The sequence below is a fragment of the Rattus norvegicus genome, chromosome 15 (genome assembly GCF_036323735.1).
Source record: "Rattus norvegicus strain BN/NHsdMcwi chromosome 15, GRCr8, whole genome shotgun sequence".
NCBI classification, from domain to species: Eukaryota; Metazoa; Chordata; class Mammalia; order Rodentia; family Muridae; genus Rattus; species Rattus norvegicus.
The window spans coordinates 96,901,389-96,925,651 of record NC_086033.1 but is presented as its reverse complement, the minus strand read 5'-3'; positions in this window follow the sequence as shown (position 1 = coordinate 96,925,651).

The following is a 24,263-nucleotide window of genomic DNA, read 5'->3' as shown; positions in this document are numbered from 1 at the left end:
TTTATTCTCTCTACTGTATTTATAGTTTAGGAGAAAAACCTGGAACGATAATAACTGTTTTGGTAAAATGATGAAGCAAGCCCTGTTGTAAAATATTCTCAATTCTATAAAGCTAAAGAAAACCAGGAGTCGTTTAAATCCCAGTAGGGAAATATGACTCGCAGGGCCAAGAAACCGGAGAGATGGCTCAGTGGTTAAGAGCACTGTCTGCTCTTCCAGAGGTCCTGAGTTCAAATCCCAGCAACCACATGGTGGCTCACAACCATCTGTAATGGGATCTGATGCCCTCTTCTGGTGTGTCTGAAAACAGACAGTATGCTCATGTATAATAAACAAACAAACCAACCTTAAAAAAAAAAAAAGAAATCGTAAGCATGCAAGGGTTTTCCTCTCAGAATACAGTTGTAAGTTGTCCATATTTGTCTGTTTTTGCTTTATTTGTCGTATTTGTGACTGCATATGTTTGGGTACATTTGTCACAATGTGGATGAAGACATCCGAGTACAATTCGTGGGTTTCCGGTCTCTCCTTTCAGCCTATGGGACCTGGGGATCCAAGTCGGCTGGCCAGGATTGGCAAGAACTCTTACCCTCTGAGCCACAAGGCTGGCTCTTTTCTTAAAAATACAATTGAACACTATTTTTTCAGGTCTTTTGTATCAGTGAGATTTGTAACCAGAGAATAAAATACCTTTGTTCAAGAATTTCGTATTAGATTAATCTCAATGAAATTTCCTCTGTTTAAGCAAATTGACAGTTTTCTATGCCTCACCCCATTTACTTTGGAAGCATCTTTACCTATACAAAATATTTTTATAGATTTTAATTTGTTGATTATTTGTTGTGAAACTTCGAGTGTGTGTGTGTGTTGTGTGTGTGTGTGTGTGTGTGTGTGTGTGTACATAATTGGCTGGTTAGTTATTAAAATTATAGTGAACAGTAAAATTGCCTCTATCAAATCAAAATAAATATATAAATATAAAGCAATTTATGACTAGTCAAAGACATGGTACATACTCAAGAAAGCTATAAGACGGAAATTATCTATAATCGGAAAGAAAAGGACTTTTAATTCTTTAATATTTTAATTTATTCTTCTTTGCGTGTAGTTTTAAAGTCAAGCTACCACCTTTGCCCAGGAGTTGTCGTGCTCTGGCCCCTCCCAGGTCCTTTGTGTTCCAGCTTAGCTCTGGGATTGACAGCGATCTGCAATCCGCCCCAACCCAACCCAACCCCAATCCTTTTCTAACCTTTGCTCCAGCTTGGCTCTGGGATCAGCTGCTGCCAGCCCAAACCTGGCCTCTCTCTACCCACCTTTGCTCTAGGAAAGGTCATGTTTCCATCTTATTCCCGAGACTCTTGAAACTGAGGATAAGAGACACTCGGACAGCTTTATTCCTTGAGAATTTCCCTACTAGCACAATTGCTGGGCACCAATACCTCCCGACTGGAAGTGTGTGCCCTTATCAATTCATTATCTCCGTATCTCCTTCTGCTGTAAACTTAGTGGCTTGTATCAGCTAGCCCCTGCCAGCATCTTTGGCCGTCTGCTCACATTGGAGGCCCAGGATTGCTGCCTTCTTCTCATTCCAAAGCATAGCAGAAAAGCCCCTCTTCTTCTTTGCATCTGCCTTTTCCTCCTGGGACCCGGTAGGCTTACCTGTACCTTCTGCCCAGAAATTGGTTCCCAGCTTTATTGACAAATCAAGAACTAACTAGGGAACTAGACCTTAGTTTCAGAACCTCCCCTTAACCTCTTTTCTCATACACTACATCCTGACTGCAGAACCTCCCCTTAACCTCTTTTCTCATACACTACATCCTGACTGCAGAACCTCCCCTTAACCTCTTTTCTCATACACTACATCCTGACTGCAGAACCTCCCCTTAACCTCTTTTTTCATACACTACATCCTGACTGCAGTTTCCAGTCTCTGCGTGCCTCTCAGTCCGTCCTCTCCACCCACCTTCTACCCTAGATCCACTCCTCCATTTCCCTCCAGCAGGCCTCCCAGGGATATCTATCAAACATAACATAACAAGTTATAATAAGACTAGGAACAAACCCTCATATCAGGGCTGGATGAGGCAACCCAGCAGGCAAAGGGGTATCAAACAGGTGAAAGAGTGAGAAGCACCCCATATTCACAATATTAGGAGTTCCAGAAGAACACCAGCTAGACAACAATAACATACATATTACAGGACCCAGCACAGACCCATGCAGTCTCCGTGGTTATCACGTTAGCCCCCGTGAGCCCATCTTAATGCATTCTCCGACCCATGTTCTCAAGGTGTCTTAATTACACTAGCAATGAAATTCATTTTCAAATGTATTTGAATTATTTTATTATTTATTTTATTATTTATTCAAATGTATTTGAATTATTTATTATTATAGATTACATACTTCCAAACTTCCCAGTCACATTTCTGTGACAGAAAATAAAATTGAAGACAGACTAGTAAGTAAAATTGAAGACAGACTAGTAAGTAAAATTGAAGGCAGACTAGTAAGTAAAATTGAAGGCAGACTAGTTGTGGGGAAATGAAATTTTATGTCCAAATTATTTGTGCATTACTTCAAAATCTAACTAGTTGACAAAGCATTGTAGTATATGAAATAAATGTTTAGTGGATGCCACATGTTCCATTGGACTCATAATGTCATCCAAATGTTAATTATCTCTTTACAAACAATGTGTCTTTGCCATATAGGTCACTAGGTAAAATGACATAAATTGCAGATAAAATGGCATTTCCTAAATATGTCACATTGTCATCACCATCCAGGATATATATAGAATAAGTGATAATGCAGCAAATTTAGCAAATTTTCAGTTTAATTTTACCTTTACTTTTTTGGAAATCAGGTCAAATAGAAAACATATCTAGACAAACTTCCCATCCATAAGATACTCCAAGTAACAATGTTTCAGGGTTGGCTTTGCTTCTGATTTTTATGATATTTTAATATTTTTCTGTAGGGAAGATTTTCCATGCATCAAATCCTTACCCAAAACTGTAGCATATGGGTCATTTAAAAAGGCATAACGTAACATAATAAACATTTTCATTCATTTTTAATTCTGCTGAGAATGAATAAAATATTTTTATCATGAAATTATATAGAACCAAATGCATAGCCCATGAAATTTTGTCAATGCCTACAGATTTCTAAAAGGAGATGAAACTTGTTAAATCAAATATAGAGTTTTCAACATTTAATTTGATAGAAATATAGTAATAAAACTCATAGAACAGCCCAAAAGTAACATACATTCTCTCTCATGGCATGAATTTTTAAGTAAATTTGAATTTTTAATAATATAATTTAATAGTTTATCCATGTCCATAGGCTAACAATGTCTAGTATACTGAAAGAGTAAGAGAGCAAAGATTAGAAGGAAAGAGGGCTGCCTGTCTGGGATAGATAACACACATCTGCAATCTCAGGTACCCTGGGTCTGAGGCAAGGGGCCAAAGATAGAGGCCTATACTCACAGTACAGTGAGTTCAAGGACAATTGCACAATGTAGAGAGCCCTTGCCTCAAAGTAAATATAAAACGTTAGTAGAGATGTAAATCTGAGATTAAGAAATTGTATAGTGCCCTTTTGCCTAATCCTTTCTGTTGGAACAGACTGCAAGCTAATCTGCTCCCCGAAAGAGGCTACATCCTGAAATGAAGTATAAGAGCCAGAGGATCTGTTGCACTCTACGTTTGGTAAGAACCCCACCCCCACCCCAGAAGTCCCGCAGCAGTTACTGGGGGCCAGTGGATCCACTCAGAACATTTGACATTTTATCCAGAAGCATACCAGAAGAACCTCTGCACTCAGAACATTTGATATGATATCCTGAGGCTTCCCAGGAGATCCACTGCAACCTGGATACCACAGCTTGAAGGCATACCAGGAGTTCCACTGTGCACAAGCAAATGAACAATTGACACCACAGGCGGAAGACCTCCCGGGGGCTCTATAACATGCAAGGCAACTGACCCAAAAGACTGAAAGCCTTCCTGTAGTTCTGCTGCATACCAGGAAACAGAAACCATAGTCCATTGACACCTCCCACCCACCCAACACACACACACACACACACACACACACACACACACACCCTGAGAACAGCTTCACATAGGACAGCAGTATGACTGCTTCTCCTCTGAAGACCCAACAGGTTGAGGACCTCCCAGGAGACCTACTGCAGCCAGGGCAGCAAATCAGCAGCTTCTCTGCCCCTCTGAAGACCCTCTAGTTGGCAAGCATCACAGGAGGTCTGCTTCAGCTAGGGCCACAGACATACAAGGAGACCTCTTGCAACCCAGGGACAAAAGAGGCAGACTCCAGACAGAGTCACCCAGACCAGCAAAGACCAGGGATAACCAGATGGTGACAGGCAAACACAAGACCATAAGCAACAGAGCCAATATGCATGGCTATCATCAGAACCTAGTTCTCCACCATAACAAGTTCTGAACACACCAACACACCTGAAAATCAGGAAGATGACTTAAAATCCTATCTCATGAAGGTAATACAGTCATTTAAAGTGGATATAAATAACTCACTGAAAGAAATACAAGAAAACAGGTGAACAGTTAGAAGTCCTTACAGAGGAAACAAATAAATTCCTTAAAGAAATACAGGAAAACATGATCAAACTGGTGTAGGAATTGCATAAAGCAGTCCAAGACTTGAAAGTAGAAGTAGAAACAATAAAGAAAACACAAATGGAGACAAATCAGGAATAGGAAAACCTAGGAAAATGGTCAGGAATTAAAAATATAAGTATCACCAACAGAATACAAGAGATAGACTCTCAGGTGTGGAAGACACTATAGAAGAGATCGACACAACAGTAGAAGAAAATTCAAAACATAAAAAAAAAATCTTAACCTAAAACATCCAGGAAATTCAGTACAGAATAAAAAGACCAAATCTAACAATAATTGGAATAGAGGAGAATGAAAATTCCCAGGTTAAAGGACCTGAAAATGTCTTCAACAAAATCATAGAAGAAAACATCCTCAACCTAAAGAAGAGAACCAAATTCAAACAGCATATAGCAATCGAGCCATATAGAGGATCCTAGAAGGAAAACTCCAATATAAGGAAGATACCAAAGAAAAGACAAGATATTAAGCATCTCACAACAAAGCCAAAAGGAGAAAACCACAAGCACATAAAGCCACCTACAAAAACAAATATAGAAAAAGCAAGAAAGTAATCTCATTGCAATGAAAACAAAAAAAGAAAAACACAAACATAATTCCACCTCTAACAACAAAAATAGCAGGAAGCAACAATCACTATTCCTTAATATCCCTTAGCATCAATGAACTCAATTCCCCATAAAAAAGACATAGACTAACATACTCTATATATAAGAGGACCCAGCATTTTGCTGCGTACAGGACACACACCTCAGAGACAAAGACAGACACTACCTAAGTATAAAAACCTGGAAAACAACTTCCAAGAAAATGGTGTGAAGAAACAAACTGGAGTAGCCATTCTAATATCAAATAAAATCGACTTTCAATCGAAAGTCATCAAAAAAGATAAGGAAGGACACTTCATATTCATCAAAGGAAAAATCCACTAAGATGAACTCTCAATCCTAAATATCTCTGCTCCAAATGGGAGGGCACCTATATTAGTAACAGAAATCTTACTAAAGCTCAAATTACACATTGTACCTCACAAAATAGTAGTTGGAGATTTCAATACCCCAATCTCATCAAGGAACAGATCATAGAAACAGAAATTAAACAGAAATAGAGAAACTAACAGAAGTCATGAACAAAATGGACTTAACAGATATTTATAAAACACTTCATCCTAAAAAAAGGATATGCATTCTTCTCAGCACCTCATGGTACCTCCTCCAAAATTGACCATATAATCGGCCACAAAACAGGCCTCAACAAATACAGGAAGATAGAAATAAACCCATACATCCTATCAGACCACCACGGGCTAAAACTTGTCTTCAATAACAACAAAAACAACAGAAAGCCCACATATGCTTGGAGGTTGAACAACACTCGACTCAATGATAAATTGATCAAAGAAGAAATAAAAAAAGAAATTAAAGACATTTTAGAATTTAATGACAATCAAGGCATAACGTATAGAAACTTATGGGATCCAATGAAAGCAATGCTAAGAGGAAAACTCATAGCTCTGAGTGCCTCTAAAATGAAACAGGGGAGAGCATACATTAGCAGCTTGACAGCAAAACTAAGAGCTCTGGAACAAAAAGAAGAAAATACACCCAAGACCAGTAGAAGGCAGAAAATAATCAAACTCAGGGCTGAAATCAACCACGTAGAAACAAAAAGGACTATACAAAGAATCAACAAAACCAGGAGCTGTTTTTTTGAGAAAATCAACAACATAGATAAACACTTACCCAGATTAACCAAAAGGCACAGAGAATGTATCCAAATTAACAGAATCAGAAAGGAAAAGGGAAACATAGCAACAGAAACCACTAAAATTCAAAAAATCATCAGATCCTACTACAAAAGCCTATACTCAACAAACCTGGAAAATCTAGATGAAATGAATGGTTTTCTAGATAGAAACTACATACCAAAGTTAAACCTAGAGTGTGTAAACTTTCTAAACAGGCTCATATCCCATAAAAAATAGAAGTCATTAAAAACCTCCCAAACAAAAAAGCCCAGGGCTTGATGGATTTAGTTCAGAATTCTACCTGCCTGTCATAAAAGATCTGATACCAATATTCCTCAAATTATTCCTTAAAACAGCAACTAAAGGAAAACTACCTAGTTCAGTCTATGAAGCAACAATTACTTTAATACTCAAACCACACAAGGACTCTAGTGAAAAAGAGAATTTCAGACAAATCTTGTTTATGAATATCGATGCAAAATTACTCAATAAAACTCTTGCAAACTGAATCCAAAAATACATTAAAACCATCACTCAACACAATCAAGTAGGCATTTTCCTGGGGATGCAAGATTGGTTCAATATATGAAAATTCATTAAAGTAATTCACAAAAAAAAAACTCAAAGAAAAAAATCACAGGACCATCTCCGTAGATGCAGAAAAAGCATTTGACAAAATATGACACCCTTTCATGTTAAAAGTATTAGAGAGATCAGAAATTTAAGGCCCATACCTAAACATATTAAAAGCAATTTACTTCAAACCAACAGCTAATATCAAATTAAATGGAGGAATACTTGAAGCAATACCCCTAAAATTGGGGACAAGACAAGGATGCCCACTCTCTCCATATATATTCAATATAGTACTCGAAGTGTACTAGAACAATAAGAATACAATAGAACAATAAGAATAAGAAGTACTAGAACAATAAGACAATTAAAAGAGATCAAGGGTATATAAATTGGCAAAGAATTAAAGGCTTTACCTTCTGCAGATGATATGATAGTATACTTATGTGACACCAAAAATTCTACCAGAGTGGAGTACTTCTCCATCTGATAAATAACTTCAGCAAAGTGGCCGGGTATAAAATTAAATAAAATAAATCAGTAGCCTTTCTTTATACAAATGATAAACAGGCTGAGAAAGAAATTAATGAAACAAGTTTCTTCGTAATAGTCACAGATAATATAAAATATCTTGTGGTAATTCTAACCAAACAAGTGAAAGATCTTTATGATGAGAACTTCAAGTCTCTCAAGAAAGAAATCGAAGAAGATCTCAGTAAATGGAGAGGTTTCCCATGCTCATGGATTGGCAGAATTAACGTAGTAAAAATGGCCATCCTACCAAAGGCAATCTACAGATTCAATGCAATTGCCATCAAACTCACAACACATTTCTTCAAAAACACAGAAAGATCAATTCTCAAATTCATCTGGAAAGTCAAAAAAAGAATAGCAAAAACAATTTTTAATCATAAAAGAAGAGTTGGGGGAATCACCATCCCTGACCTCCAGCAGAATTACAGAGCAATTGTGATAAAGACTGCATGGCAAGGTTACAAAGTCAGGTTGATCCATGGTATAGAATTGAAGACCCAGAAATAAAACCACACACTTATGCACACTTGATGTTTGACAAAGAAGCTAGCAATATACAACAGAAAAATGAAAGCATCTTCAATAAATGGTGCTGGTCCAACTTGTTGTCTGTATATAGAAAAATGAAAATAGACCCATATTTGAAATGAAAAATGACCCAAATGAAAAATGGACCCAAATGACCCAATGACCCAAAATGAAAAAAGGACCCATTCACAAAGCTCACGTCCAAGTACAATGAATCTAATAGGAAAGAAAGTCTGAAAGAGCCTTGAACTCATTGGCACAGGGGGAAATTTCCTGTACAGAGCTCCAGTGGCTTACACTCTAAGATCAAGATTTGATAAATAGGACCTCATGAAACTGAAAAACTTCTGCAAGGCAAAGGACATAGTCAATAAGATAAATTGGTATTCTACAGATTGGTTAAAAAAAACACTTCACTTACCCTATATCCGATAGTGGGCTAATATCTAAAATATATAAAGAACTCATGAAGCTTACCATCCAAAAAAACCCAAACAAACAAACAAACAAACAAACACCTACCCAATCAAAAACTGGGGTATAGAAATAAACTGAGAATTCACAACAGAGGGATCTTGAATGGCTGAGAAGCACACAATGAAATGTTCAAAGTCCTTAGTGATCAGAGAAATGCAAATCAAAAACAACCCTGAGATTCTACCTTAAACCAGTTAGAATGGCTAAGATCAAAACCTCAGGTGACAACACACGTTGGCGAGCATGCTGAGAAAAAGGAACACTCCTCCAATGCTGGTGGGATTGCAAACTGGTACAACCGCTCTGGAATCAATTTAGAGGCTCCTCAGAAAATTGGAAATAGATCTACCTAAAGACCCAGCAATACCATTCTTGGGAAGATACACAAAAGATGCCTCACCATGCCACAGGGGCACCTGTTCCACTGTGTTCATAGTGTCCTTATTTTTGATTGCCAGAAGCTGGAAACAACCCAGATGTCCCAGGACAGAAGAATGGATACAGAAAATGTGGTTCATTTGCACAATGGAGTACGACTCAGCTATTAAGAATGAGGACATCCTTGAGTTTTTCAGGCAAATTGATGGAACTATAAAATATCATCCTGAGTGAGGTAACTCAGACCCAAAAGGACATACATGGTATGTTCTCACTAATAAGTGTATAATAGCCAAAAACTAAAATACAGAATAACCAAGACACAGTCCACAGAACTCAAAATGGTCAACAAGCTGAAGTGCCCAAGTGAGAACACCTCAGTCCCACTTGGGAGGGAGAAGAAAACAACCACAGGGTGGGGGAAGATGGTGTGGGAAGAGGGAAACATGATATGATGATCTGGTATTAGGCAGTGATGGGTTGGGGGAGGAGCACTGAATCCCTGAGCGCCAGAAGAAAGATTGGAAACAGGAGACCTTAGGAGGAAGGAAGTTGGAAGGACCCTCTAGAATTCACCAGAGACCTGGGAGGTGAGAGATTCTTAGGACTCAAAGACAGTGACCCTAGATGAAATGCCCTACAGTGGGAAGAGGGAACTTGTAGAGCCCACCTACAGCAAGAAGAGGGATGTGTTTCGTATCCCACAGTCAAAGCTCTGACCCATAATTCTTTCTGTCTGAAAAAACCGCAGGGTGGAAATGGAAAAGAACCAGAGTAATAGAAGGTCCAGTGACAGGCCCAAGGTGGAGTCCAGCTCAAGGGGAGACTGCAAGATCTGACACCGTTACTGAGGCTATGGGACATTCACAAAAAAAGGACCTATTATGACTGCCCTCCAAAAGACCCAATAAGCAGTTTTAAGAGTCAGATGGAGATATTTGCACCCAACCAATGGACAGAAGCTGCTGACACCTGTGGTTGAATTAGGGAAAAGCTGGAAGAAGTTGAGGAGGCGGGCATCCCTGTAGGAGGAACAGCAGTCCCAATTCACCTGAAACCCTGAGATCTCTCAGACACTGAGCTACTAACCAGGCAGCCTGCACCAGCTGAGATGAGGCCTCTAGACATATACAGCAGAGGACTGCAGGGTCTGGGTTCAGTCAGGGAAGAAGTACCTAACCCTCAAGAAACTAGAGGTTCCAGGAAGTTTAAGGGTCTGGTTTGATGGGTGGGGGGGCATAGGGTCATCGTTGTGGAAACTGCGGGGGAGTAAGTATGGGATGTGGAACAGTTGAAGCATGGACCAGGAAGGAAATAAAATTTGGAGTGTAAAAATACATACATACATACATGCATATATATATATGTGTGTGTGTATATATATATGTGTGTATACACACACACACACACACACACACACACACACACACACACACACACACAAGAACACCTGTCTGTAATCATCTGCAACATCTAGTTTCCTTTTGCAAAGCCTCTAAGTAATTTAAATAGTACAAGGAAAATTGTAATTTTTTAAAATTCCGTTTTTGTATTTTATTTGTCCTTTCAAAAAGACTCATATGCTGAATACTTGATCTCAAAGGTGCTTTTTAGAGAGATGGGACTTACCTGAGAAAGTGTAACTGATACAAGATAGTGTAGGACCTGCCTTTGAATATTGTACTTTGTCATCGGTCCTGTTCTGTTTCCCTGCATTCTATCTGGTCTGATTCTAACAAGCTCCTTAGCAATATCATAGGCAGGATGTGGCTATATTCCCTGGCCCTGGATCAAAACATCCTAGTTCTAGTACTTCATCCTTAAGACTATGGGCTTAGGTTGTTTTTCTTGGTTACTAGGCACATAATGGTGCAGCTATCTGAAGTGACCACTCACACAAATGGAACCTGTAGGAAGGAATCAGGAGCCTGTGTACAGTATCTGAATTTGAGGGAGATTATAAATTACATGAAAGCACATTTTCAATAAGTATGATCTAGTGTAATAGGCAATGCTTTTTTTGTATAATTTTAAGATAATGAATATAATATTCATCAACCTATGTATTCCTTTATTAAAGAACTGTGACTATGATAAATCTCTAACAACATAAGGCAAGATGGCTATTTTTGTCTTCTGTCAGAGTCACTGAAACTTGTTTGTCATTTGACAAAGGACAGTCTCATAGCATGTCTAGCAATTATATCATCATAACACATTGTAGAACATTTCAGATACTTGGATAATGGGTATCAAATATGAAAATTATTTTTTTCTTGTCAGAATTGTATGGCGAGAATTGGGAATGAGTCAGTTTTGTACATATTAAAACAAAACAAAACAAAAACAAAAAAATCTTGTCTTGTACCTAATCTTGATGTGTGGCTACTGTGAAAATAACTCACTAGAAATATTAAATTAATTTAGCCATCTATTGAAGGATTTATTTATGAGTTATTCCTGATTTAGACATATTGCATTTTGTTTCTTTTTGCGATACTTTTTCGAGATTATCAGTATTTGAGAAACATTGTATATTATTCATAATTTTTATGTGACATATTAGGAGAGAAGGTAAATGCAATATCTTTCAGTAAATTAGACAATACAGTGTCATTGTGATATCAACCTTAGTTAATACTTGATCTCTGTCTTAATATTAATAATTGAAAGAAAAGAATTAAAATTAATCTTCCAAAGGTAAAATATAAGAATGAACTGCAGTTGCATACTTGAACTAATTCTAAGATAATGACAGTAAATATAAATAAAAATATTTATATTCAAGAGTGATTATTTTACTAACTTAGCATACCCATTTGAGTATTCTAAATGTACAGAGTTAAACTATGCTGTTCCAGTCTCTTTATAAATATCTCTTTATCTCAGATAATTTGTGACTATCTCTCTACTAAGTGAATATATTAGCACCTATATTTTATAGAAAGAGCTAATTTTTATTGAACACAAATTGTCATGAATATAAGTATTTGAAATGTTGTTTAATATCTGCAAAGTTCAAAGTTTAATACCAATAATCAGTGACAAATATAATCATGATGGTACTATATTTATGCTTTCATCTTAATAAAATTTAGGATAAACCACATCAAAACACTGGTTATGTATATTGAATCCTCAAAGATGTCACAATATAAATTCAAAAGAACACAAATGATGGTGGTGTACAAAGACAAAATAATAAAATTACACATTTAAAGTACATCTAATATTTTGCTATACATTTATTTTATACTTACAACCTTCTAGTCTCCATGGCAAGCTAATATCTGATATGTATATGATCCGTAGCAAAAAGAACTCATGTGCAGATATTTTAATAATGTAACTTCATTAAGAATGAGATTAATTTCCGGAAACCTGCTTATAACAAATCCAACTTTAAGAATAAAATAATTTTACCAGGGATAAACACATCTGACATTGCTCATGATAGCATTTCATTAATGCTTCAGTGTTGTCATTGAACTCAGCCTCATGAACGCTCTATAAGCCAAGCACTTGTTGCTATTTTGTGCCTACAAAAATTCCATTAAAATACATTTAGTAATGTCAATCAGTAGCCTGCCTCTTCAATATATCACAGTAACTACACTCTATCATGTAAACAATCTAAGTGGTTATTGTGAAGAACTTCAAATAAAATGTCTGTACACTCAATTTCTTAGACTATTTCTCTGTCAGGATGAGAGCCCCAGATACCATAGAGCATTTCAATAACAAGAATAGGACAGTGTTAAGTAGAAATACTACCTTACAAATAGTTATATTTAAGAGATATGGTTGTTAAAACGGTTTGATTTTTTCAGTCATGAAAAGCAAGTATTTGTGTTTTTATATGCTTTAATTTATAATCCCCAAATCCTATTTTGAATCATATTGTTTCCATGGATTTAAAAGTATTTATAATATTATGTACACACAGTTATAAATCAGCAATGCATTAAATTTCATCATTACTTAGGACCCTGCTCTAAATTGTTTTAAAATCTTGTATTGGTTCTCTCTCTCTCTCTCTCTCTCTCTCTCTCTCTCTCTCTCTCTCTTTCTCTCTCTCTCTCTTTCTCTATCTCTCTCTCTTTCTCCATCTCTCTTTCTCTCTCTCTCTCTACCTCTCTATCCTTCTATCTCTCTCTCTCATTCTGTATGTGAATAATGCATAATATACACTATTCAAAATTTTACAAGTTTTTGTGCCTTTACAATGTTGTACTAATTTCACATTTACAACAAAATTTGAATTCCTAATTTTCATATAATGAAGACATGCAAGACCTCTTATTAAAGGAGATCCTTACTATTCCTATACATTGTTGATTACACACATGTACATGAGTGTAACTTACAGCCCTTAACTATATTTATGCATGCTGTTGGAAAATGTGAGACCCATCCATCTAATATTTCAGTATTGATTCTAATCAACTCTAGTTAATCTAATCAAATACATAAGATGCAAATTTAAACATAATGTATGAAGTACTTTCTCAGAATTAAATTTTCTCCTAAAAAGAAACAGGGAAAAAATGGATTATTTAGTGAGATTTTTATAAAACGAATGCAAACCGTGGAAACACACCCTTTGAATAAACGTGAAAGCCTTTCAAATACTAAGTTATATCTTAATATATGATGACCATTTCTGCATAAAAACAAACATGTTTGAGATGCACAGGAGCAATGATGGATCATAGCTTGTGAGAGTAGCTAAACAATGACTATTCTAACATGAAGCCCATGTCACTAGAGCGAGCCCATAACCCACATGGCCTGGAGGCCAGGACCAGGAAGCTAGACAGCTGGGAGATCTAGGACAGTACAAAACTCACTGACGAATAAGGAGGAGGAAGAGGAGGAGGAGGAGGAGGAGGAGGAGGAGGAGGAGGGAGGAAGGAGGAAGGAGGAAGGAAGAAGGAGGAAGGAAGAGGAGAAGGAGGAGGGAGGAAGGAAGAGGAGAAAGAGGAGGAAGAGGAGGACAAGGACAAGGAGGAGGAGAAGGAGGAGGGAGGAAGGAGGAAGGAGGAAGGAAGAGGAGAAAGAGGAGGAAGAGGAGGAGGAGGAGGAGGAGGATGAGGACGAGGACAAGGAAGAAGAAGAGGAAGAAGAGGAAGAAGACAGGAGGAAAGGAAGGGGAAGAAGAAGGGGAAGTGGAGGAAGTGGAAGAAGGGGAAGTCAAGGAAGGGTGGAGGAAGGGGAAGTGGAGGAAGGGGAAGAAGAAATGGAAGAAGAGGAGGAAGAAGAGCAGGAGGAGGATGAGAAGTAGAAGGAGGAGAAGGAGGAGAAGGAAAACGGAGAAGAAGAAAGAGGAAGAAGAGAAGAGGAGGAAGAGGAGGAGAAAGAGGAAGAGGGAGAAGGAGGAGGAGGAGAAGAAGAAGAGGAAGAGGAAGAGGAAGAGGAAGAGGAAGAGGAAGAAAAGGAAGAAATCATCAATGATATGGTTCGGTGAAATCATTGCTAATCATCTTCTGATCTATGTATTCATAGATCACTGCCTACCTAAATCAATTATCATTAGACATGATACTAGCAGATGGAGAGACCAACAGCTAAGCATTAGGCAAGATGAGGGAAGCCCCAAGGAAACAGAGAGAAAGAACTCTAGTAGGCAGAGGGGTCAAGAACTCCAGAATATGACCCACAGAATCAACTGCGCAGGGTTCAGAGGGGCTCACAGAGTCTGAAGCTGCAATCATGGAGCCTGCATATGTCTGTGCTAGCACTCTGCACATGTTGTGGTTATTTATTTTGGCAGTTTTGTTGGACTACTAACAGTGGAAGACAAGGTATTTGTGAATCATTTGCCTGCTTTTGGTTCTTTTTCCCCCTATTAGATTGCCTTTCAAGGTATGATATGAAAGTTTATGCCTAATCTTATAGAATCTTGTTAAGCTATGTTGAGTTGATATGCCTGGAGGGGGTCTACATTTCTCAGAGGGGAATGGAGGAACAGTGCATCTTGGGGAGAGGGAAAAGGGGGCACTCAGAGGAGGGTTAGGAGGAGAGACTGCAGTCTGGTTATATTGTACAAAAGAAGAACAAAATAAGAGTTTAAAAAGTTTCAAAAGACATGAAGACTGGCTAGAGGTTTGTCCTAAATTCTATACATAGAACAAGCTTGTTTTAGGGACTAGTGATAAAATTCTTAGCAATAGATGGTCACCAAAAATTGAACTCAAGGGTATGTGTTGAATTTTATTTTGGTCTTGGGTTTCTTTGGGCATTTTTTTTTTACCTACTGAACCTTTGTTTGCATATTATGGTTTTAGTATGTGTTTTTGATTGTGTGTGTGTGTGTGTGTGTGTGTGTGTGTGTGTGTGTGTGTTCCTTTCCTTTAGTTTTGTTTTTGTTTGTGTGTGTGTGTGTGTGTGTTCCTTTCCTTTAGTTTTGTTTTTGTTTTATTCCTGCTTGTTTTTTGTATTTGTCTATTCATATTCTTAAAATAGACCAAAGATATTGAGTTGAAGGGTGGGGATCTAAGAGAACATGGGATAGGGGAAATCAAATTAAAAATTATTTTATGAAACAAAGGAGACTAAAATATTTTAATAGAAAAATTAATGAATCAAAGGCTTCATGCTTCAAGTAGTTGAACAAGCTCTAAAGAAGCATAGTAAACCAATTTTGTTGTGGTGGTGATGGTGGTGGTTGTCGTTGTTCAGTGGTATTGTGTACAATATACACTCTTGGTGAAATTACTCTGATGAAACTAAAAGTGATGGTGGAAAGCCTTGGATATAGCTAAGAACACAGTGTGCTTACTGTAATCCAACATCACCTAAAAAACACTGCATCCATTTCAACCAGTGGAAGAGCATCCCTTGCTGGTTTTCAAAATTGAGGGTTTATTCCAACTTTCAGGAATTTGTTTTGAACCTTGCAAAGAGGTTGAAGCCTAAGGTTGGTATTAACTAAGTGTCTGGCTTCTGCCTGAGTGTGTGTGTGTAGAATAGGATTGTACAATACCTTTCTAGAAAGAGTTAAAATTCTTTGAAAGATCGATAGAGCCCTTTTCTCATTCTTTCATCTAAATGGCAGACTTATTTGCTGTTTTGTATGCACCTCTCACCGCAAAGCTTGGATAAAAGGTACCTGTTTAGTTGACTGGCTAAAAGTGATGCTGGGATTGGCTTGTCTGCACATATTGTGAATCCTGTTTCTTATTGAGGAGGCTGGGACAATAATCTTGTCACTAAGCAAAATTCTAAATTCTGAGTTGATAATATAAAACATGGACAAATAAAACGGAGGTATTCTTATTTATGATATAGTTACTATTAAGGAGCACACACAGCTGAACTCTCTCAGTAATGGGTGGCTTAGCACGAATTCCCAGCATTATCCAGATCCATCTTCCTAGTCACAGAGATGGGGGCTGCGGAAGGAAAGAGGACACTACAGATCTTATTACATAGAGCAGTTGTAAGCTAATGAGGGGAAACCATTGCTAGAGCAAATAAAAGAAATCATATCAGATATTCTGATATGATCTCAATGGGAATGACATAAAAGAAAAAAAACAGGAGAAAAGATTATTTCAGGGAGGGAGAAAAAGTCTTTAATTATGAGTAGGAAATGAATGATTTACATTAATCTTTTATTCTGTTATCTCTACATAATTCTAATACATACTTACTGCAGTCTCTGCAGTTCTGACTTTGCTGATATGTGTAGCAAGTGTACTGCATAAGAAGTAATGGGTGGGGCTGGAGAGATGGCTCAGCACTGACTGCTCTTCCAGAGGTCCTGAGTTCAAATCCCAGCAACCACATGGTGGTTCACAACCATCTGTAATGAGATCTGATGCCCTCTTCTGGTGTGTCTGAAGAAAGCTACAGTGTACACATAAAATAAATAAATCTTGAAAAAAAAGAAAAGAAAAAAAAAAGAAGAAATGGGTGTGTCTTTTCCTCGTTTCATTAACAGTGCTATTTTTCTCTATGTCCACCTGGTCATTCTTTAAGCCAGTACCTATGCAGTCTCTAAGAATAATTTACATAATATTTAATTCTATTAATATATAAAAATAGCATTGTTATGCTTATTAGCTCTATACAATATATTTCTTCATTTCATTACTGTCTTTTTTTCTTTTTTGGTCTTCTAATACTTTTAAATTTCTTCAACTACTTTTGTTTCTAAGTTTGGTGACAGTTAAAATGTGCTTTACCTGGTCTGAGACTCAGGGTGTGTATTTGAGATAGTAAATAGTTAACTGTATTTGTTACTAAGTTTGCCATTATGCTTTGGATCCGCGCAAAGCTTCCCAGATGTGGGTTCATCTTAGTATTTAAGTTTCGACACATTTCTCTGACACTATCTTATTGTCACTGGCAGACAGTAACAACAGGTATCTGTTTATTTGTTTTTTTTTCCATCACAGTCCTTGTAAAAAGCCTCCTTCCATTTTTCCTGCCTTGTATTTTACCACAATCATGGCAGCACTATTTACTTAAAACCTAGTTGAAGGGAAACTGCACTAAAATACAGAATAAATATGCTTACTAATGAAATAGTTTCTAATTGTTAATATTATACAAAGTACATCATACACAGTAAGTTACCATATGCTAAACTTGTTTCTAATGCCCGAGAAGATATATTCTATAGCACACATATAGCATATCCAATTACACCGCCTTCTAAAAAATACTATTTCAGGAGTAAATATATTTCAGAATACAAATTCAGAGATTCAGTCTTCCACACTGCTACATTTTGAAGTTACACATTTTCCTATACATTCAGTATTTTCTTCAAGAGAGCTTCCTAGCACCCAGAGAGCAAGCTTCTAACCTAGTTTCAATGATTAGCACTATCTCTATTACTGTTTCTACCTCCTATTATGCCCAACTCTCATGATTCATATTCACAACTAGTCTTTTTACTCAGGGGAATAAATCTAAAAGTCATATTCTATTACCATAAAATGACATGCTATAGAGCTGTATTAATGCCTCAATCTTGGATCTTAAGTATACTTGGTGTATAGCTTGAAAATTACTCATTAATTTGTTTTGGAAAGAATTAATCATTATTTTGGATTTTTTTATTTTGGAATGCAGGATCTTATTTCTGTGAACCTAGAGGAAGTCCATTTATAGATAATTTTTGTCATCTATAAAATCTAATAGTTGTGGTATCCATTACAAAAGATTTTAGGAAGAGATATTTGTATTCATATTCTTTAGAAAAGAACTCTTTTATTTTCTTTCATTAATGTGCAAATAGGTTTCTTATGCTTCAGCAGGAAAGAAGATAAAGCAATGTAGAAGGAAATATCTTAGCAGTCCTTCCAGAGGGTTTCTCCGAATCTTCAACAAATAATCTAAAAGTACTTGAACTTGTTTCCTCTGAAATTCACAAGGAAAAAACATCAATGAGAAATGATATGAATGAAGTCAGGTATATTCAAAATCCTGTTGTTTATTTGTTATTTATTTATGTTTGTATTTGCTTATGTACTAATTTATATCTAATTTGATATGTCATTATTTAAATAATCTGATTTTTTGGAAGTCTCTTCCAGCATTGAAACTAGTTATTTGAGAAACAAGTTTTAATTATATGTACTCAAGTAAAATGACGTTTTTATTAAGTGTCCAGTTATCATAACGTTAGTTGGAGTTTCAAACTTATTTTGAAATACTTTATACATTTTATTTATTATCTAAATGTGTTGCATTTTATTAACTCAATGTCAAAGTTAGTAATTGTTTCTGTAGTTTCAATTAATATTATTTGAGAAATATCATGTGGTGGTTTGAAAATGCTTGACCCATTGGAAGTGGCCATATTAGTAGGTGTGGTCTTGTTAGAGTAGGTGTGGTCTTGTTAGAGTAGGTGTGGTCTTGTTAGAGTAGGTGTGGTCTTGTTAGAGTAGGTGTGGTCTTGTTAAAGGCAGTATATCCCTGTGGGGTTGCGCCTTGAGATACTATGATCTGCCTAGTTCTACCTAGTGAGGAAGAGACCCTCCTCCTGACTGCCTGCAGAAGGGTCCCTTCATGGTTGCCTTTGGATCAAGGTCTAGAACTCTCTACTCTTCCAGCACCATGTCTGCCTGGACATTGCCAGTCTGCTCACCATGATGATAATGGAATACACTGTCAGGGATAGCCCTGGCGTTAGCCTTTTTCATGTTGGCTCTTCTTGAGGCAGCAGAAGAGGAAGAGCGCCAGCGGAGGTAAGGGTTTATCTTACGAGATTCAGCGGTTGCTGTATAATAAAAGGTTAACTTACCTAAGTCTGAGTTACAATGCTACTGTAGCTAACACGCCTTCTGTGTTCCTCTGAGGTCGGAAACTGCAGTTGCTGGCACTTAGAACCTCTTCCTAAAACAGCAAAGGATTAAGTACATAGCCTTTGTCCTATCTCAACAGGAATTTCTGGGCTCTAACTTTCAGCCTGCTAGTCAGAAGTCGCAGGAAGAAAAGGGAACAGGTAGAAAAGTGATCATAATGTTTATTACTAAGTGGTAAAAAGTTTTCTTATGAAGGCTAACGAAGGGAGAAAGCAGAAAGATTCTAAGAGTGGAAAGTGAAAATGTTCTGGCAGGAAGAAACAAAGGAATCTCTTCTCTTTCAGAATACATGATCACATGTTTCAAACTTTATCGTAAGTTCATACAGAAATCAAATCATAAGTTGAAATAGGAGTTTACAACAGAGAATGTTTACATGCATATCCATCCAATTATCTGGCTAAACATCCATCACCCGTCTCAACTCCACAGGTTCACTGAAGGTTTAAAGCCATAACTAAGTTATTAGTGAGGTTTTGTATAGATAAACCCAATCAATATTTTATCCTCTGTCCAAGTACCAATAATAAATCATTAGTTTCCTTTTTATGAACTTTGGTAATTGTTTTACAACCTCTTGGGATGTACTTTGAGTAGGAGAAAGTCTGGTTACCATCTAAGAGCAATTAACTGGTGACACCTGGGAGACTGGCAGAGTTCTCACTGCAGTTTTGACTATCAGAAAAAGACTTAATAGCAGTGCCACTATAAAACAACTTAATAATCACTGTTATAATTTTAGGAATTCTTACAGGATCATCACTAAGACTTAAAAAGTCATCTATTTGTCTATATAACATCACTATGAGACAGTATATCTTCACTGATCTGCAGAGAACTGCTCCAAAGGGGTGTGCTCTTACTTAATTATATATGTTATTATATATTATATAATATGTGTATATATGTGTGTGTGTTTGTATATATGTGTGTGTGCGTGCACGCGCACGCTTAATAATAAAAGGAAAAGCAGAAATCTTTCCTAAAATGAATCCCTTACAGCCTTGCTTAATAAGAGCAAACGGGTCACCGATTATATAATAATCCGAGGCTGGCCCTCTCAGGATGATCACCTGCTAGTTATTAGCTTGTCCAGTTATGTCTTCTGACACTAAACCTCTGAAACTATAGCTGTCCTCAGTTAAATGGTTTCCTTTTAAGAGTTTCCATGTTTAGGAGTGCCTCTTCACCACAGCAAAGAAACCCTAATTAAGACATATAAGTTTGTTTTTCCTTCTATTAAACAAAACTATGGAAAACCATTATGTATTTTTTTCAGTGTTAACTTTGGCATTCTGGGCAATGGTTTATTCTGCAAAACCCAGAGATCCAGTTCAAAGACATTCTGCAGTTAAAGAAATGATCAGGTTATAATGCTTATTTCTTACCTGTGCAGTTGTCTTAACATTAAAAATAAAGAGCTGGAAGCGAAAGTCTGCATGTATGAACCAGACTCGTCACCTCAAACCACATTTCTGGGCATAAACGCTCACTCATACTAAGAGAAGGGAGTACAAAACATATGTAGGAAGATGGAAAATGAGTAAATTACAGTCTTGTCCCACACCGAGCTAAGGAAAAAACCACTGCAGCTTTAGAAGAAATTAAACAGAAGCTGTGATATTTGCCTATGTATGTTTAGTTGGTGACACAGTTACCTGAAATCATGGCTAAGTTTCTGACGACAGACCAAGAGTCCTGAAGAGCGAAATTTTGTTAAACATGTGATATTTCTATAGAAATTTTCAAAGGGCCTTTTTACTACATTTGGACTTATCATACTATAAAGAAAAATAAAATAAATAAAGCAAAATCCTAACAATGTGAAGGAGATGCTAAAGACAATATATGTCCTCAAATTAAAGTTCGGCACATTTCTGCTTTGTGAAGATATCTTGATTTTTTTGTCTTATGCATATGGGTATTTTGATTGCCTGTATGTTGGTGTATCACACGTGTTCAATGCCTGCAGAGGCCAGAAGACATTGAAGCTATAGATTGCTGTGAGCTACCATGTGGGCACTGGGAACTAACCTAGGTTTTCTGAAAGAGCAGGCAATGTTCTTCCTTGGTGGCCCTGAAGCCTTCCAAAGACATTTCTAATCTGGATTTGTTTGTTTGCTTGATTGTTTAGAGTATCAAGGTCTCACTCTGCACACCAGATCTCACTCTGCACTCCACGATGGTCTTAAACTTATAGCAATCCTCCTGTCTTACCCTTTGAGTGCTGGAGTTAGAGGCATGAGGCACAACACCTGGTACCCTACCTAATACATTTGCAGTTATGTTGGTTCTATTTAGCTCTTCAATTCTTCAAAGAGTAGCTATAAAATTAGGTGTTATCTGTGCTTCTGTTCCTTTGTGATAGAGGTAAATGTTATAAGTGACATTAATAGATTGACAAAATTATTCCATAGGAATAGAAATTGAATTCTATTGAATGTGTATCCTCCTATTATTACCATTTAATTGAATTGATACTCTCAGTAAATGAGGTCTTTTAATGCAGGAATTCATTGCATTTTTAAAATCGTAAGTGGCCATTTTCAACAGCAGAGTGGAGCATAAATGAAAGAGAGACAAGGCTAAGATCTTCACCTGCTGCTAGTCAAATGCTGCAAGTGGATGTAAGTTAACTCGGTGATTTCAGGACACCACGGAGAATGGCAATTTGACAACATCCTGTGATATAGTGCATTCCAGGCACTTATGTAAGTGTGTGGTTAAGTCCTTTTGGCAAATAATCTCAATTTCTCTTTATAGCTTTTCCTTCTCTACTACAGGTCTGTTTGCTGTTATTATTCGTTGTTACCAATGTATGTAACATTCTAACCTGTCATTTTCACATTTAACCTTCATAACGTCGTGTTCTGTAAAACTAGCTAAGATTTTTAAATTAATATCATTTCTAATCTGTGTGCTCTGTCTCTCTCCCTCCCTCTCTCTCCCCCTCTTCCCCTCTCCTTTCTCTCTCTCTTTGCGTGTGTGTGTGTGTGTGTGTGTGTGTGTGTGTGTGTGTGTGAGAGAGAGAGAGAGAGAGAGAGAGAGAGAGAGAGAGAGAGGGGGAGGGAGGGAGAGAGATTTATATGCTTAAGAGGCCCCAAACAGCATTTAAGGCTTAAACTAAAAAATAATATTTAATTTGAAAAATAAAGCTATTAACACTGGACTCATTTATAACAATGGCAAAGCACTTCTTATCAACACAAAGATTTAAAATTTTTCTTATTACGTAAAAGAATCAAATGCAGGCTTTTAAAATGAAATTATCTGAGCTCATTCATTCATTATTTTGCTAATGTATATGAATGATTTACTATAAGCTAACATTCAAATCTAAGTGAATATTAACTAAAATTCCAGTGTTTCATCTTAATTAAATACTTTAGTCTGTCATCTTATTTGATACTTTCACTAGCATATTAGCCCCATATTTTGATGAATTTATATTTATTTTATTTATAATTATAAAATTATATTCATATAATTATAATATATAACATTATGTAATACATATAATTAATATACTAATACCTCATTCATAAAAATGAAAGAGATTCAAATAAAATATCACAAGCAAAACTATGTTTGAAAGAAAGTGGATAGAGGGAAAAAGAGAACATAAGAGACAAAGAAAGCAAGACTTAGGTAGAAGTGTCTAAATTTAAGAAGAAATCCACCAAATAAATTTGTAGAATGGTGTCATGCTATCTAGATCATAATAAATTATAGTTAATAAACAAAAAGAGATAATCAAATATGTGATACTGAATCTTTACAGATGTGGCGAATGCATCACACTTTTAAAATGTGTTTTAGATGGACCAGTAACCAGAGTTAGATTTGAAACATTGACAGTCCTAATGAAAGAAAATGATACAGTTGGACACATTTCAAGACTGGTCAAGGGTAAATGCATGAGTGTAGGATTAACCAGGAGCTCATGACTTAGCAACTGAAGAGCAGGAGTGGGCAGTGTCTGCTCAGAGAGGATCTTTCAAGGGTTTTAAGGTAAGTACAACAAATTAGCTACAGTAATGATCATATGGACATAATATCCCAATTAATGTAGGATTATAACTTTAAAACTGTAAAGACAACCTTTACTTACCAGGTGTAATTGTTGTCATAGATGTTTACTGCTGAATAAATTTACCCTTTCTAGCTCTTTTTGAATGATTTCTGGCTGGCTAGTTCAACTCAGCTGTTCCGGCTCAAACATCTCTCCAAGCTGATTGACTCATTCTGTCTTCTCTTATCTTCTGACTGAATTGCTCCGCTTGGCCTCAAAAGAATGTCACAATTCATTATAGTCTCTGATTCCTTCTCATTCTCTGTCTCGTTTTGTCTTGACCTGCAACCTGTCTCTGTAAAACTCTTCTGGTAAAACTGCCTCTCACTTTCCCTCCCTCCCTCCCCCCTCCTCTCTGGGTGTGTGTGAGCTGCTGCCTTAAGTAGCTTCTGTTTTCTGTTATGCTCTTTAGAGTGCTGGGAACAGCCTATCTCTGACTCATTCTGTTCAATCTTTCTCTGATTTGTGACTTTGTCCCTCAGTTAGACAATACTTTCAAGCATGGCACCTTTCTTCTAGAAATTAACGTATCAATTTTACCTTCACCTTCATTGTTTGGGATGGAAGGTGTATACTACAGGCTTGTTTGTCTTGCCGCCAAAAGCATAAAAGGGATCTGTATTCTAAAGGCTTGTCAGTACTCCGACAGATTACACAGACATAGGATGCAATCCCTTGCCAGAGCAGCCAGGTTGCTGGATTAAAATTCCTGTACATAGAGCTCCTTCACAGTATAGGAAGGTTTTAGTTAACTGTGCACTGTAAAAGCAGTACACATATCTAAATTCACAAACACAATTACATGAAAATATAAACCACAAAGTGTCTAAGCACAACAAAAACCTAAAACAGGATGACCCTCCACCTTAATTACAATCATGTTGTCATAAGTCACAAACAGTAATTAAGTTACCATATTACACGATATTTACTGAAAACATGGTGTGAGAAAATTA